Raw genomic sequence first — 11,881 nt, 5'->3', positions numbered from 1 at the left:
TTCATGTAGTTTTTTTTTTTATTTATTTTTTTTAAAATTATGTCTCAATCCTTACATTCTAGGTGATGCAAAACCTTTATCCGTATATGTACATTATAATCCAGTACATAGCCTACGGTGTGGTAGTGACACTGCCATTACATTTTTCTACAGTGTTGTAGCAGAAAGTCAGTCACGCAGAAATACCTAGCGGTGCCACGCTGACCATGTGTGTTCCAGCCTTTATTGTTGAATATGTATTTTTGCAAAATTATTTTCTATCTTAGTTTTCACATTTTACAATCAAAACTGCATTTTCTTTTTGTCCTTTTTATATTCCAGTTTTATTCCATTTTTGTTTTAAACCTTTAATTATTTTATTTCTAGCTGTTTATCTTAGTTTTTCTCATTTTACAATTTAAATCTGTTTTAAATTTCTGGTTTATCAAATTTTTGTATTTTGACTATTTTTAGTTTAATTGTTAATAAAAAATAAAAAAATGTATGTGAAGTGCTTTGGGATTCTTGTGATGAAAGAATGTTTACTCCCTCTGCTAAACTTTCTGGGGCTTCCTTGGCTTGAGGTTTTTATTTCAAAAGATACAAGGGGTGTAGATCAACTGCAGATTTCTTGCAATAGAGAATCTGAACTGTAAAACACACTCAAATAATTTCTTTGAAATATCACAGGAACAGTTGCTGTACCAAACCTCATCCCTGTGTTTTTGTTACAGACAAACAAAAGAGAACTACTCTGTGTAAACTTTCATCTTTATTTACAGGACATAGTTCTTACTCTTCCAGTTTATTCATGAGGAAATAACCACAAATACAATAGTTCCAGGTAAGCGAGGAACAGCCCTGGTACTGGCATCCAGATGGTAAGATAGACATGTTCTCTGAGTGCTCAAGCATGCCAGTCAAACGCAGAGAACTAGTTTACCTGAAGAAGTGGTCTTTGGTCTGGCTCTGTCAGTAGGTTATACAGAGGCAGCCTGGTTTGGTACAGCGCACATTCCTGGCATACCTCAGCCAAGGGGATACACTGGGATACACTGTCAAGTATTTCAAAGACTACTCATAATGAGTTCAGTTGGTGTCAGCTTGGGACCAAGCCTGTGTTTGAATACAGCCGTCAAAACATTCTTGGTATGGCTTGTTTTCAACAGTACTGTTTCACTGTAACTCTATAATCCACAATACATTAAAGATACACTCCTGTGTAAGGCTCTGAATACTGGTGCTCTGCCAGCATTGTACAGCACCCCACCTCACATCCTGTGTGTAAGATTTTCTGGCTCGTTGAGGGATAGTGTCCTGATCGGGTAATTCGGAGGTGCACAAGGGCATGCTGGTACAGTGACTCAGAGTGGTGAGTGCAGTCATGTTGTTGAATCACTTGGGTCCTTTAACCCTTTCAGTCCTCAATTATTTTTTGTGGAAACATAAATTCCTTTAATTGAGCATGAGAACAGGACAGTTTTTTTTTTTTTTTAATACATATATTTATACACTACCTCAAACTGGGTCCTAGGAGTCCCATGAGGTTCCAAAGTGATTTCCGATGGCATTTGTTAACATACAGAACTAAGATTAAAGGAGGACCTTGAGGTCCTGCCAGGATTGAAAGGGTTAAGACCCAACTTGACACAGTTTTGAGATCAGTTGGCTACTAGGACCCAAACAAGCAGAGATGGGCTGAATGGCCTCCTCGTGTTCGGAAATGTTCTTATTTACTTAATCCTTACTTCTGCTTGTGTTATTCACAAAGGGGTTTGATGATGCAAGTTTTAATTTCAATTACATTTTTAAAAAAAATTTCCAGCAAAATATTCAGGAACAGATTGTGATTAAGTCCAGAGATCAATTAGGAATACATGTATTCAATTTACTAATATACATTAGGGCTCTGCGCCATTTTTTTTACTTAGGAGCACATGTGAACCCAAGTAAAAAAAAATGTAGCCACACATTAAAAAAAAAAAAAAAAAAAAAAGGTACACACACAGTTTTGCAGAATAAGTATAACAATTCCAAGATTTATGTTGAACATCATTTTTTATTTTTTTTTATTTTTTAAATATAGCATGTGGCATTTAATACTTTTGCATCAGCAAAATAAATACAATAGACAGTTTTTCTAATTTAAATTCTTTATTTTTAGCTGCTGTATATAGTATAGAGTTATATATTCAGAGAAAAGGTTAAACTAAGTATTATGATCACACTGTCTGCGAACAGTACAGCATGTTGTCATGGTAACAGAAGCTCAATTCTTCTGCATCTTGAGAACTACTCATCCAACAGTGATGAAACTTGGTATAAAATATAGCACGTTTTTAAAGGCATTAGATAAGATAATGGCAACACAGTTTTGTAGCAGTCCTGGCCTGTTCATTATTGGCTAATGAAAAATACTACTTAAAAGAACCAAATCTGAATTTAGTGAGACTTGGAAAGGATATTTGTTACAAGAATGTAGATCTAATACTGTAGTTGAAACCGCATATGAACACTTATTACTGTTGTTCTGCACACCTTTTTCTGAGTTTCTAAGGGATTCCCCCCCTAAATAGTATAAGCCTCTCCGACATGCAGAACAATTCTTGATCCAGTGCCAGTTCTCAGTCAGCCGCGGCAGGGCACATTTCATAAGCTGGTCGCAGCAGTCTTTATCGTTTCTGTGCAAGAAAATCCCACACTTTTAGTTGACAATTGAATCAGCATCTAAAATTGTTTAATAAAAGGCATAACAAAGGCATAATCAAGCACAGACCAGCAAAGACTGGTAAAGCATGGTAGATGATTACCTGGAGTATAAGCATGGGAAAAATAAATAGCACATTGCAAAGAAAACAGTACTGCACTAAGTCTGGTCGGGAAGGGGAAGGTGATATGATCTCCTAATAGAGTAATATGAATTCCACACCTTCCTAGTCAAGGTTACAGCTTCACATCACTGTCTGATCTAAGCAGTTTTTTACTGTACGTTGGCATACCATGGAGTTGGAGAAGAATCAGTGCAGAATCCACCACTTTTAACCAACCAAATTGAAGATGCAAATTTGTACCAAATACTACTAATACCACAAAATGAACGTACATAAGCAATATTTATTTTCTTAGCTTTTCTCAGAACTCTTACATCTCCCCAGTCCGTCCCTTGTGATAACAAGGCTCACATTGTTGCCTGTAAGAACTGTCAAGTGTAGTATTGAATTTAGTTCTTTTAAAGGATTTTAAATGTATAATAGAGTTTAGAGTAAGTTGGATGTATTTGCCAAAGTGGCCTAACATTGTCAAGCCAATGTACCTTGTGTCTCCCTACAGCAGTGATTTAGTTTTTTAACTTTGCTCCTATGTTTTGCGCTCCATTGTGACTCATGCTTCTAATTCACACTGCTTTTCTGAAGAGCACAGCACATGCAGTTATAGCTGAGAAATCAGTTCGGGGGTGATATCTTATGGATCGACCATAATCCCTAAACCAGTAGAACAAACAGAGTGAGAAGCTATCATTTCTATAGTGGTCTTCAGCTTGGACATTTTGCTTACCAAAACTCGTTCATAGTATGTTCAATATTATTCCACTTTCCTTACCTCAAGTATAGGAATCTGGGCCCTGTCAATCTATGTCTGTCTGCCTGCCTTCCTGTCACATGCAATGTTTTGTCTCTAGAAAAGTTACTGAGAGTGACAGAGTCTAAGAGTTTGCATCTGTGTGGTTTCTCATGCATCCTGTAGACACAGTGAGTCTACTGCCTGTGTGAGGGTTGATCCAGGTGAGAATGAACACAAGCCAGCCTACAACATACTGGGAATGACTGGGGCCATACAGTATCTCAAGCACCCCTGTTTTACTCTTGCACATGGGCTGCACCACTGCCTGATGATGATGTGTTATTATCTTCACAGAGCTGCCTTACTGGTGTGTCCAAGTGAGAAGGAATAAAGGTAATGACTGTAATTAGAGAGGGGAGCTGGCTGTGGACTGCATCCCTAGGTTTGGCAGTGCAGAAAGCTATATGTTAAACATGGTCTGAAACCATGTAATTACAGACTGAGCAGGGAGTAGGGGGTAAAGACAGGGCTGAAATAAACTGATTTCTGCTGCGTGGATCCACCACAACATCAAAAAGATTGGAGCGATATTACATTGAGATTGACCTGATGAGTTAACCAGAAGAGAAGTGGCTGACCAGTCAACCAAACTCACTTGAAACCAGAAACCAGGCCCATGCTTATCTTTATTAAATATGTTGTCCTTTTAGGAGTCCAGTACACATACATTAAATTATTCTTCATTCCCAATGTCTTTGTAACTCTTGAGTTTCTACTGATGTAGTTGATATCAGCCTCCTCCAGGTTTTCAGGTGAATGGTTTTGCTTTATTACCCCCTGCAAAGTGGTCGTACGTAGAGTTCCGAGGTCACACTTCACACATGTACAAATATCTGGAGAACCACTTATCCATGTGTCTTGAAACTTGGTATTAACGTTATTTAGCATATGTTATTGAGAAAATCATATCCTAGGTATATACAATAGAGTGTTCGTCTGTCTGTACATCTATCCGTCTGTATGTGTCACGTGCAAAAACAAATCACAGATCTCAGCGGCAATTTTCATTTCGAGACTGACCTGATTGGAGAGCCTTGTTCAGATAAGTACATTGTTGCATATGTCTGTATAAATTTAGAATTTTTTGTTTTTTACACATTTTGTATTTGTTAATGAAATGAATAGCTGAAATAGTTTTTCTGTGTGAAACCAGCGACTAGAGTTGTTCCTTCCCAGGGACCCAGCAACATAAGTTGGATGACTTTTGTGCTGTCCTCCCAGGCTGGATAGCTCAGTCTGGAGCTTAGCACCACATGAGACATTTATGTAATTATTAAATTTTGTTGAGAAAAATGTATTATTTCTGTGTTATACAGATACCTTGCACAGGCCTGTCTGTATTGTGATGCTCAGCACACATGCAGTAAGAGCAGCTGTTGGGCTCAGCAGCACTGCGCAGGACTGAGATACACTCTTCGGTTTGCTGTTGCCTGCAATTGCAGCCACAGTATCTTGATGCCGTTTTGGGACCATCCAGCACAGCTACTGCTGTTTTCAGTACGATGGATGCTCTATATAGGGTGCATGGGCCCCAAAGCTGGGCCTGGCCCGTTTTCCGATGATTGTGGCTTCCATTGCTGCCTTGGTACAGGTGCCTAATTTGATCCTCAAAAGGGTTAATTCAGCCATGGTGTTCGCCACACAGCTAGGGAACTATACCAGCATCCTGGTAGCCTACCAGTCGCATTTGCTGCGTTCCCTGTCCACGAACCACAGGCCCACACCACGACAGCTGGATGACAACGAGCCACAGGCCCACACCGCAACAGCTGGATGAGCGAATGTTTGGGACCAGTCTGTACCTGCTTGCTGCAGAGGCCATAATAGGTTCCCCCGCCCTGCTCTAAGACAAAAGGCGCAGGCTAACCATAGGAGTTTTCTGCCACAAGACCAGGGTCCCTTCTCAGGGAGCCGTCTGGATTATTGGTGTCAGTGCACCACAGACATTTGAGTGCTTACTACTGTTCAGACTGGCTATTCGCTACAATTCAGGCATAGACCCCCTCCCTTTCAGGGCTTGACTACAACATGTCACAGAACCAAAAACACGCTATTTGCATTATGGACTCCCTTGAGAGGAAGGGGTTCTACTCCAGGTACTTCCTAGTGCCAAAGCAGGATGGTGGGCACAGACCGATAATCTACTTCAGACAGGTTAACCTGTATCTGAACCAAAGGTGTTGACAAGTCAACGGCTCTTGCAGCCAATCAGGCCAGGCGACTGGTTCACCATGGTGGACCTCATGCCCATAAAAACCAGCGCACAGGAATTACCTGCAGGTTTCCTTCCAGGGAACCACGTACGAGTTCCATGTCCTGGCATTTGGCCTCTCCCTAGCTCCATGTGCCTTCTCGAAGTGCATATAGCTATTTTGGCCCAATTGAGACTCAACGACAACAGAGTGCTGAACTTTCTGGACGACTGGCTAATTTGTACCAAGTCTCCAGCACAGGCAGAGGCCCACACGGAACTTGTCACTGGCCACCTTCATCAGTTCTCTAGCTGTGGGCCTGAATGGCTGTATTTGAGCCATCTGGGACTTTCCAACAGGGTTTTTGACACCTTACAGAATAGCAGGGCAGCACCACATTCTCCCAGTACAGGTACAAGTGGAGCACCTTCCAGACATGGTGTCTGCCTCGTGGTTTCAATCCCACAACTTGTCCCATGGCAGTTATTTTGTAATTTTTGCAGGACATTTTTGACAAGGGGAAATCCCCCTCCACATTAAAGTAGATTGCGATTCTCTGGCCCCTTTTATGCCGTCACGCCCGACCCCTTGGTAAACGAGTGTCTCTACAATCTGCAGCTGCTATATCGTTTCCCTTCTGTCACAGTTACCTTGTCATGTTGCTGAAGGAGACACTTCTTCTACACACAGTGGTGAGGGGGTGGAATGGGTTACCTTGTCATGTTGTTGATGCTGAATCATTGGGGTCTGATTGTTTGTTTTAAGATGAACTCCTAGGGACCAGATGAGCATCGATTTACCTTGTTTGGTCTTATATTCTTTTGAGTTATTTTGCTCCCATATTGAAATTATTTTCTTTGTACAGCTGTCTTGCCTGGAGTATAATTGTTGTTTGGTCATTGTGTGAAGAATCAGGGAACTTTTTCGACCTTTTACCACATTTATATATACTTTTACATATAAATGGTTAGCACCATGTCTTGTGGTAGGAGTCAGCGACTTTCCTTACTGTACGCCTACTGAAAGCTTTTCATGCACCCTTGGGTAAATTCAAATATATAACTGGATGACTTCCCTATAGCACACAGCTGTTCAATTTATAGTTTACTGCTTTTTCAAATGTCAGAGACAGATCTTTCTTTCTCTTGTAGTAGTTGAAACTATTTTTATTCCCTGTAATTCCCTGGACCCACATTCATTAGGCACTCCCTCATGCTGTATAGATACAGACTGCTGGTCAGAGGCAGTGGGACTGGAAATGGCACAATAATTAGAGCCACTGTCTGTCTATCACTTTCAGAAGGAGGTGCCTGTTAACTACAGTAAGTTAATGGCTGCCTGTGTTGCCCTTTGCAATATTTGAACAGATTTAAACAGGCCTTAAAAGCTGCTCACTTGACACGTCGATAGTATAACAAAGGAAACGCAGAGGGATGCTCTTCTGTTCATTAAACAGTGTAGGCCTGTGGATTGTGGACCATATTTGAACAGCCTAGAGTGTGTTTCAGTGCTTATTGCACGTTCCTTAACACACAATGAGGTTGCTGCCTCAATTATTGCCATTTTATAATGATGTTTAAATTCTTAATCATATGGCTGAAACAATCCACATGGTTAGTATTTAAATGTGTGTTGCGCACGGCATTTGTGAATATAGTAACGTTTTTAGTATTTCACTGCGTATCAAACAGTTTTGTAAACCCAAACCAAATTATTACCTGGATGTTGACCCTAAGGCCTTATTGTGTAATTCTCCATGCATCCTTTACGAAGTGCATGTACAGTATACTGCAGCAGGACTGCAGTATGTAAGACGGGCTGTGCTTAGCATGATACACACAGCTGAAACTAGAGGGGCACTGTCAAGAGCATTTCCATAGGAGCCTTATTGAGCACAAACCTTACTAAGAATAATATAGAAGATTTATGGCACAATGAGATATTGCACTGTACGTCTGTCCTGAGTAACCTCTGTGGTGGAAGTAGGTGTTTTACTGCCATTGCGCTACTTGAGGGTTTTTACATGACTGTTCAATTGGTATACATCCAAAAAGGATTCTTGAGTAAGATGAACTGAGGGGATTTTGAAGTTGCATTACTAACACTGTTGATCAGTTCCTGATAATAAAATATTTTTAATCTTTTTAACTTTTTAAACCATTTATGTAGTTCTTTTCTAATGTGTTCAGCCTTGTCCAGGAAGACTGTCCAGTCTCAAAGGATTTTTTAAAAGGATGTGATGGAATGCAAAGAAAGCAATCAGGCAACCTAAAAAAAAAGATTTTAGCGCATTTCCTTTTTTTACTGTAGCCTACTTAGTACACAATTAACAGAAAACAGAACACACGCTTTACAGAAATAATAATTTTTAAATGTATATAGAAAATGTGACTGTGTATGTACAGTAGTGAATTTGGCTGGACTGACTTGACAGTTGTTGGTCTTGATTTTCCAGAGGCAAATTTGTATTTAAGTTAGCTGATTCTGCTTCTTACAGTCGATTGAGAGGAGCGCAGACAACCCCTTGTAAGCTTGATTGTAATTTTTTTTGTTTCTTTTTTGTGGTCATCTTTTCCTTCTGTTTTTGACACTCAGATTTAAGTTTCTTTTTATTTAGAGGTTTGACAGGTTTCATTTTTTGGTTTAAAATCATGTACTTATAATAGGTGTTATGATAATACTGATAGACATGATCATGAGGAGCGACAAAATGCTTGTCAAATGAAAGTCTTGATTTTGTTTGAAAGTATGACGGAAATGTGCCAGTTGTAAAATGTCTTTAATTGGCACATATGTATACTTGTATGTCAATATCGGACAATAGCTTTTGGCTTTACAATGACCTAAGGAGGACAGAAGCAATAGGGAGATGGAAGAGGTGGGACTCGGGGAACAGGATGCAAGCGGGAAAATAGAAAAGAAAAAAGGGCAAAATTGAAAATCACTGCACGCTTACAGTTTAGTTTAGTTTAGTGAAAATTAAACATTTATAGCCCTAAAGGCTGCTTGAGTAGGATAGCTGGCACAGAAATAGTACCTTTACTCATATTTGTAATTTTATTTCTGTCTGAGTGTGGGACCCCCTCAGGTGCTTGCCCGGGTGCTGACGCCGGCCCTGTACGCAGGTAGCAAAGTGTTTTGGTGAAGGTATTTGCACTGAGTTGCTGTGGGTACAGTCCACAGTGCAAGGATACCATGTATGGGCCCATATTTGACCCCAAAATGTCAACAAGAAAAAAGATTATACAGCTTTGCAGGAAACTACTACGTTGCAGGTAGGTTACAGTTCTATGTAATTTCCTGCTAGTTTTAAAACATCAGTGGCAAACTGGTACCCCCACTTTAGGGAACATAGCTGCTTAGTTCTATAGCCCCTGAGATAAGGAAACCGGTGCTGCTGCGGTGCTTGCCGTCTGCAACACCACTAAGCAAGGGGCACCACCAAGCAAGATTGGTCTGTTTTGCTCTATTCACTTGTGACTGGTGGGGAAAAAGTAGAACACATTTCTATTTCAGTCACTCGCTTCACCCAAACAGGCCACTCGCAGTCGGTGTAGACGCGCCCATATGTTGATCACTTCCAAATTATTGGCTCGCATTGCTACTTCCAGTGTAGATCCACCTGATGTCTAGTGAATCTGCAGTGTTTCTCCTGTATTGCAAGCGTCTTGTGAATCTGCAGTGTTTGCTGTGTCCTTTGTGCTGTGGAGGCAAGGTTAAACAACCCAAATACATTTCACGCTTTCATCGCTTGGATTTGTGGTCCAGTTGTCCATCTAAACTGGTCTCTCCTGCAAGACAGGGAAGCATTTAATATAGGTTAGTTATTCACAGGCAACTTCAAAGCCTGTGATGACACTAGAGCGGAGCATTTTTTTAATTGCTCATTTACTGCAAGATAACCCGAAGATTATTTCTGGCACCCCAATAATGTGTTTTTTTTTTTTTTTTTTTTTTTAACATAAAGGTTGTTACCAATCAGAACAACAGTGACATTGTTTGAAAAGTGTTGTGTATTGTATAACACTATGTAACACAATTTTTGTTCCTGGGTAGTAAGTGTTATTTCCTAATTGCTTATGCCTCAAAAGTATAGAAAATGGCTATTATTCCCCACAAACTTTTGTGACCAGGACAGTGATATTTCAAAATATCTCTATTTCCAATGGGAAAAAGGGCAAATATGTGTCTTTTCGTTCACATAGTCAGTAAAAAACAACATATGAATGTAAATACAGTATAATCGTAAATCTCGAAAAACTACTCACTTCTAGATCTTTTGTAGTCATTTTTGTATTACTTTAGTATAAATACATGTTAATTTGGATTCATATGTTGTTTTTTACTGACTTTATATGAACGAAAAGACACACATTTGCCCGTTTTCCCTTTGGAAATAGCGATATTTTGAAATATCACTGTCCTGGTCACAAAAGCAAAGTTTGTGGGGAATAATAGCCATTTTCTATACTTTTGAGGCATAAGCAATTAGGAAATAACACTTACTACCTAGGAACAAAAAAAAAAAAAATTGTTACACGGTGTAATCCTAATATGATTCAAATCTATAATTTTAAGGCTTCTGATTTTCAGTATTTTACCCTGCAGCCAAGCCCAGCCTGTGGCACTTTTATTTGGTGAGAACTCTGATTACATGCTTGCATGTTGTTGAGAATATTATCTCGTTAATACCTTTTTGCTTCTAACCACATGTATTTGGCACTGTTTTAGTGTGGCCCAATCTATTTAGTACTGCCTAATCTCTACCCAAACTGAATTATTACCAAACACTGAAACAGGTTTTCCGATCAAACAAATATAAATACAACTAAGAAGTATTGTGTGAGGATGCAGAGAAAAAAATAGCTGCGTATCACTGCTTGTTTTGAAAGCAGAAGGGAAAGTCTTGTCAAATGCGAAGAACATAACCACAAGTGCTTTCTAAGTTTCTAAACAAAGTAAGTTTTTGATTTTGGAGAAGGCCCAAGAGAAATGGTACTCTGCTTCCATTTGTGAAGAAAGAGAAAGGAGAAAGGAGCCTGCATTAGTTGAAGAGCTGTGGCTCATTGTCTTTCTGAGGTTTCCTGCTTTCAAAGTTGTGTGGTTTCTCAACCAGGCCCCTCCTGTAAAGAAAGCATGCTTTCCACTCACCGAGAGACGAAGTCCTTGCAGGGGCTGGAGATTCCAGATCAAGCCTGATCAAAGTTTCTGAAATCCTTAAATAAGTGAGAGTACAGAACTGGCACAAACAGGAAGGCAGTCTGTGAAAGGCGTTTGATAATGACACCTGTTATTATTCATCTAATTCTTTCCTGTTTGGTATCCAAGAAACCACAGAGAAAGGACTAGGGAGCCAGGGAATGGTTACGGGAAGAGTACTGACTGGTCTTTTCCAATACAGAATTTTGAAAGAGAAATTTGAATATAAAAGCTGCATTCTGAAATCAGGACAGCTTGATTCCATTGCTGGCACATTAGATGGAGCCCATTAATAACGTTGCTCATCTTTTACACAGTCTGGGTTGTGAATGGGGTGTTTTAATCTTCCCCTTTCACTGGAGAGCCTGAATTCTTCAGAACCCATTCGTTCCACGTGACTCCCTTGTAGCCTGTCTCTACTGATGAAGAAGGATTCTGTTCATGCCACGTGTAAACTCAACATTTTTGGGGCTTCTGTCCATTACCAACTTATTAATGAAATCACCAAGAACACTACATCTCACTTGGACCCTTAAAAAAAGCCATGTACAGATGTGACTTTTGGTCTCCCAGTCCCCACCCAGCTCAGTCTAAAGCTTTTGAAACACCTTCACGTGTTTATTTCACATAACAGCAATTACTAACCTCCCAAGCATATGACTGCAACACTTGATGGCATTAGATTAAAAAGCTGCTTCTTTGAATGACAACATAACAGTAGAACTGAACAGTCTATTAGTGGCCTTCAGTATTGGCAGATAGCAATTGTTTTGATTGATTAATTTTGGGTCATCAGTTTGCATACAGTTACAGGTAAATCATCAGTTTACATATATGAGGAAAGTTCTTTACTGTGAAGCAATGAAACTTGGCAGGTAGTGGAGTGGAGG

At 39.8% G+C, this 11,881-nt stretch overlaps 1 protein-coding gene across 6 annotated transcripts in view; it reads left to right on the top strand.

The window, feature by feature from the left end:
• si:ch73-103b11.2 (myosin phosphatase Rho-interacting protein) overlaps nucleotides 1–11,881 on the top strand; it is a 253,084-nt gene that overhangs the window by 42,679 nt on the left and 198,524 nt on the right. The window lies entirely within an intron of this gene.

Source organism: Polyodon spathula, chromosome 26, assembly GCF_017654505.1.
Source record: "Polyodon spathula isolate WHYD16114869_AA chromosome 26, ASM1765450v1, whole genome shotgun sequence".
Classification (NCBI taxonomy): Eukaryota; Metazoa; Chordata; class Actinopteri; order Acipenseriformes; family Polyodontidae; genus Polyodon; species Polyodon spathula.
Note: the sequence above shows the minus strand (reverse complement) of the source record. Positions and strands in the feature narration are given on the sequence as shown.